A 6409-nucleotide genomic window follows, 5' to 3' on the forward strand; every position below is an offset into this window, starting at 1 on the left:
GAAGACGTGCGAGCCGAGAATCGCTGCGAGCTTGGATGATCCACTCAGGGCGAAGCTCAGGGTAGTCTTCCCCCGGGCCCAGACACTGGTGGTGGAACACAGCTTAGAGAGGAAGGAGCCTTGAGAGGAAGGAGCCTGCAGGGAGCCTGGAAGATGCCTGGCAGGATGAGGGTGGAGAGAGGGAGGAGGTGGGTCGAAGCACGGCTCCGAAGGTTGATTGGCCTTTTGAAGGAGCTCTTGCAAGGTGATTAGCTGGAGTAGAGCGATAATCTGGTTCTGGTTGGCTGAGGCGTGGTAATCGATGATGCTGGAAGGCTGAAGAGAGTCTCCCAGGTTGAATTTACGCCTAGGCTTCATTAAAGACAAGTTGGGAATAAATAAGCAAAACACCGTTTAACCGTTTAGTCTACTCAGGTTTTTGTTCACTAAGTACCACCTGGTGGTACGATATGAACAATAGTTGCAGTGAATCTGTGCCCAGGCGTTTCCAAACAGCAAACACTGCACACGTTAAAACACAAACAACTTCTCTTCGAAACACGTGAATTTATCAGCACAATACTAGTAACTCTACATCTAGAAACTTTCAACTAAACTACCAAGTAAAACAAAAACAAAGATGGAGAATAAATAGCTAGCAAACAAAATTCTTCAACTTCTCAAAGCAGTAACATCACAGTGCAGCGTGTCCAACCAGACCAGATGGGAATGAGGACAAACTACTACTAGGCAACAGCTGGATGTGGGTTTAGCGCTCTGTGTGTGAGTTTGGTGCACTGGTGGGGTAACAGGGAAGCAGCACAGTGAAGTCACGGTATTAGCTACTGACAAAAAGGAGACCAAATGTAGCTTGTCTCTGGAACATAATGCCGCCATATTGAATGTGGAAAAGGAAACACAGACAACGTCATATTAGAGACATATATATATATATATATATATATATATATATATTTCCAAACCTGAACAAATGCAGCCAACACAATGAAGTAGGAGAAAAAGTGAGGCACACAGATGTTTAAAAGGAGGATAATTAACAGCCATTGTTCTAGTTTTACACACAGGTATCTGGATTTTGATTTAATGTGCGATCTGCTGTTAAGCTTAATGTAGCATATACCACAGCTGTAGGTGAGCTCACAGGGGAATGGCTGACAGAGAAAAACAAGGAGCTGTCAGTAATGACTTTAGACTGTTTGCCTGGACCTCTGCTTTCCCCTGGGATCTTCGTGTTGCTCTCCATTCACTGTTGGCTAACCACAATTAGACCCCAGGGGGCGTCCAGCTTTAAAATGTACTGTACACCAATTTCCTCCACCGCAACCCAGGGCAAAACGTTATAATCTTATATAAAGTGGCAACTCCTAGAGTCTTTGGGTTTAATTGAAGGTATTTGGGTGTTCTGTTCACTAGATATAGTGGTGTAAGGCTCAAATTTGGTCCTGATTGAAGAGCAACAAGAATGCCATAAGAAGTCCCATTTACATATTTACCGTATGAGACAGCAAACATACAGATTAGACTGAAATTAAACCTTTGTTTTTGAGCCACATGATAAATCTGATGTGTCAAAAAGAAAAAAGAAAAAAAAAAAGGAAACATATCACACGTTACCCCGACTCACCATGCACAAGAAGCGTGGTCGTTGTAGCAATGCATCATCTGGTATCAGTATGTCAGAAAGTACAGAGCAGTACCAAGAATTTTTAGAAAGACTTTAAATCTGTTTTTTACAGATGCTCCCTATGCATTCTGGTTACTGGTCGAGGCTCGTTACTGTTAACATGCAACTCCACTGTTTATGTGTGCCATCGTGAAATTTTATGATTTGGTTTATAACAAAATAATCAAAATCATTTTTTGGAGGAAAAATAAGTTTAAATAAATAAACAAAATCAATCAATTTGACTGAACTTAAAATATTAGGGTAACAAAATGAACTGATTAAAACACTGATATGCTGTTGTAGTAACTAAGCACAGAACAAGTTCTTTTGGATTTAAGTTTCTTCTTCTACCAGATGGAGCTGGTTGGAGATTCAGCAAAAAATTTCTCACTGGCCTTGCACAAGATCTCGTTTGAATTGATCCAGACGCTCTTGTGAGCCAACCGTTGCAATTAAAGCTTCCAGTTTTAGGCGACACACACACACACACACACACACACACACACACACTGACATCTGCGGTTTTGCTTGCCAGTGAGACCTTGGTGAGAGTGAAGAACTGGCTCCCTGCCATCTGACAAAGGTCATTCAGAAAAGGTTTACTCATGTATGTATCATATCGAAGTCTGACCCTGATGTCAGAGCTACAGGAGTTGAGATGTCCACACGCACTGCACCATTTTAGCACATTGGGAACTTTTTGGGAACACAAAAGTTACAGCTGTACTGTCTGGCATCAGAAGACGTAGCCACGTTGATTTTGTGGCTGCAGGATAATATGGATTGTTTTCTGCAATTCTGCAATGTAAAAAAGTTATACAGTACAGGAAAAAAAACTGAGAACAAGGACAAATCACACATATAAAAATCAAGCAGATTTTACAGCCTAGAAATGACAGATTTCTGTTTAAAACTAAGGATGGGAAGAAAATTGCTTCCTCGTTTGTGTATGTTTGTGCAGCACAAAGCTGGGTGCTGACTGTGGCACTGGTTGGTAGTGCAGCCTTGATGGTTAGATCCAATGCAAGAGACTTATTTCCACATCAGTGAATGGTACAAGCTGAATCTCAGTGGGCTAAGTGACCCACTTTCGCCACTCTCCAAATGTGTGTAACAACCGTGCTTTTCACATCACATAGTACGTGGTTGTTATCTAGATTTGCTCACAAAGTCACGGCCAGCTTCTCGTAGCTAGAGGACGGGAGCGAGGCCGGTCCAACACCGACATCATGTTCCGAAGACCATCAACAGCCATGCTTAAAAATAACCAACGTTACATCTTTAATTGGCTGTCACTGACCAAGTATTACTGTGATCAATCATCAAGAAGACGACAAAGTTTGCACAATTTTAAAAGTTAGTTAATTTTTGTGTGAGTCACTAGGAAGCAGATTTACGAAGTTGTTAGCAGGTACTACTTGTTCTTGAAGTTTTGAGAAATGCCTCCTCAAGTCAAGTTCTGGATTCCTTAATTTAATGCTCTACCAGTGTCCCATGGACACAGAAAATCCTCCCTAAAAAAATGATTGTCAATATACTTTTAGTAAGTCAGTGTAAGACATTGAAGTTTCTCTAGCAAAAATGCAGTTTTTGTTCAACCCAGTTCAATTGTTAGATTTAACCTGTCATTCACGAGAGGACCCATATTTGGGTCCTCTCGTGAATGACAGCAGGGGTGTCAAACTCCAGTCCTCAAGGGCCTCTGTCCTGCAACTTTTAGATGTGCCTCTGCTGCACCACACCTGAAAAGAATAATTAGGTCATTAGCAAGGCTCAGGAGAACCGATCTACACAGGGAGGAGGTAATTAAGCCATTTCATTCCACTGTTTTTTACCTGTGGCACATCTAAACACTGCAGGACAGCGGCCCTTGAGGACTGGAGTTTGACACCCCTGGGTTAACCTGTCATTGTGAATGACAACCTGTGAATGACAGGTTAAAGGGCATGAAAAGATATATTCAATTTGCATAAAAATAATAAATTGTTAAGAAATCACAGAGCCAATCTAATCTAATATGTGAACAGACAGCATGTTAGTTAACTTCACAAGAGATGGAGAGATTTACAGGAGCAAAATTGCTCACCCCTGCTGACCTTGATGGATGGGTTGCTCCTGCATGTACACGCATTCACTACAATACGCTGCCTGGGTCAAGTCCAGAAATAAAGTAGATAATGAGAGAAAAACAGTTGCAAAAATGGAGGAGATTGCAGTGCTCAGCTCTGTCATTGGTGTCCTGCTGTAAGGTTGCAGGGATTAGCAAATATAGACTGAGTTTTGAAAGAGCTGACTACTGTGTGGGGTCTAATCCTGGTCGGCCATAATGCTGGTGTGAAGATGACAAATAGTGCTACAGAGTGTGGAAGAAGACAAAAAAAGGCCAGAGGCAAATGGAAACACACAGTGCATTAGAACAAGTGGACCTACTTCAGCAGTGGGCAAGAGTGCCACGTATCTAGGAAGCAGGGCACTGGAGTTTATAAAGGCTTAGGTAAAACACCGACTGCCCAGTATAGTAAGTTCGGAAAAGGGCAAAACAAAACAAGAAAACCCAACTGCAGATGTTCATCTGAGTTTAAGACGACAGAGAAAACTGGCCAAAGTAAAAGCAGCAGAATACGAATCACAACTTAGAAAGAAAGTAGCTTTAGAGAAGCTGGTTTGTGTGGAGGAAAGCTTAGTTTACAATAGCTCATGCACACATTTTTATTTCATTTATCACATGATATTAAAAAATATATTAAAAAAAGCTTAACAGAAAGAGAGGAAAATCAAATGCGTTAGCATTCCAGACAAGCGATGAACAAGTGTGTGGATGCCAGGGGTGCAGGTCCCCCTAGTTGTTTAGTAACTTAGTAATTTTATACAAGAAGCAGCAAAAACATTACTTTTTTCTTCATATAAGAAGATACAAGCACAACTGTTGTCCAACAAACCAATAACCTCTAAAATGTTCTAAAAGCAAATCTCCTTTTTCCCTGTTCAAAAGAGTACAAGCTAGCATTAGCACTGCACACAGCTAGCTAGTTCAGGAAGTTAGACATAAAACAGAGACATTTATTTAAAAGTAATGGGCTTATTTATGACCTGTTTAGTCAGTTTTTTAAATGTGGAATTCAGTTAGGTTGATATCTGTTGTGAAGTTGTTTTTAGCTTTGCCAAAATGCTAAAAACATAGCTGTAATATTGGAAATTAAAAGTAAGTATGTTAAAAGTCCTTGCAATGCTTGAGCAATTATTTATACTATAAGAATAATTGGAGCAATTTACATTTGCACTGATTTCTGCAAGTACTTGAGGAATGCTAATTCTGAGTTTAGTCATAACCCCACAAGAAAAATGTTTTTTCTGTGTTTTATTTGAAATGGACACGTTATGTCCATTTCCCTTTTGAAGGTTATGACTTTCCCTGGCAGTCTGCAGACAAATCACACGTATTCTGTCAACGCTTTTGCTTGATCCTGAGCTTTGTGGGACAGCAGAAGATTACTGTGTGATTGTTTCTTCCTGTATAAAAATGCCAGACATAAGGAGACACTGACAAGACTTTTGTAAAAAGCCATAGAATGGACAAGCTATCCAGTCATTTATATTCTGTCCGAGTCCAATGCCTTTCGAATAAATTTATACTTTCTTCAATTTTACACACTTTGTGAAATAGCTAACCACAATTTAATGTATTTTAGTGGGTATTTAATGTGACAGCACAAAGTAGAGTATAATTGTGAAGAAGTCAGATGATACATGGTTTAAATTTTTTTCTGAAAAAAAATTATCTGACAAAATTACTTCCAGCATCCTTTGTGTAAGTTTTTTAAAGAACTACATTTTCTTGCAAACACTTCCTGTTTTACCCATTAAAAAAAAAAAATCAAAATATTCCATTGATGTGTTTGGGAGCAGGATGGCGTCGGCCTGGAGGCTGAGGATCAATGGTACAATCTAAAACACATGAACTGTTCCTTTTTTGCCAATTGTGGCCAATTTGACCCTGAAAATGGCTGCCCAATATGGCTCACAGCTGACTTTTGGGCCCTATCTGCTAACTACATATTCTCAATTGAATTTAAGTCTGGATTTTCCACATTCAAATAATAAACATAATTTAAATTAAACTATTCTGTTAGAGCTCTCAGAGTTGTTGTTCTGTTGGAATGGAAATGTCTGCCCAAGTTTCAAGTCTTTTCCAGTCTAGTAATAGGTTATTTTTGCTGATTGCTGGTTATGTAGTTCTATCCATCAACCGATCAACTCTTGCCAATGGAGCCAAGCAGCATGATGCTGCCAGCACCATCTTTCATTGCCTCTACTATGTTAAGTCTTACCACATTCTGTATTCTGAATGATAACCAGACTAACTCCACACTAAAAAGTCACAGCATATTTGAAATTTGAACCTATACTACCTGCTTATTGATGAGTATCTACAAATATTCCAATGCAAGTCATTACTATTCAGGCTCTTTTGAAGCATATTAGACATTTGTTTTATAATCCTTGTGTTTTTAATAACAAAATTGGTCGGACAGGTTGCACAAAACAAAAAACCCAGCTGTTTTGAAACACATTGCACGTGGTAATTGTTTCTGCTCTTGCACAATAACGTCAGTTTTGACTATGTTGAAAAAAATGCTCAGCTGGAAAAATGATCCAATTGACTGTTGAAAACGATGCGCTTTACGTTCATATGCCTTGAAAAGCATAATGTTGCAAAGTAAATTTCTTTTAGAAGAAGACAGA

This window comes from Poecilia latipinna, unplaced genomic scaffold (genome assembly GCF_001443285.1).
Source record: "Poecilia latipinna isolate Pla-1442-1.1 unplaced genomic scaffold, P_latipinna-1.0 Scaffold644, whole genome shotgun sequence".
Lineage (NCBI taxonomy): Eukaryota > Metazoa > Chordata > Actinopteri > Cyprinodontiformes > Poeciliidae > Poecilia > Poecilia latipinna.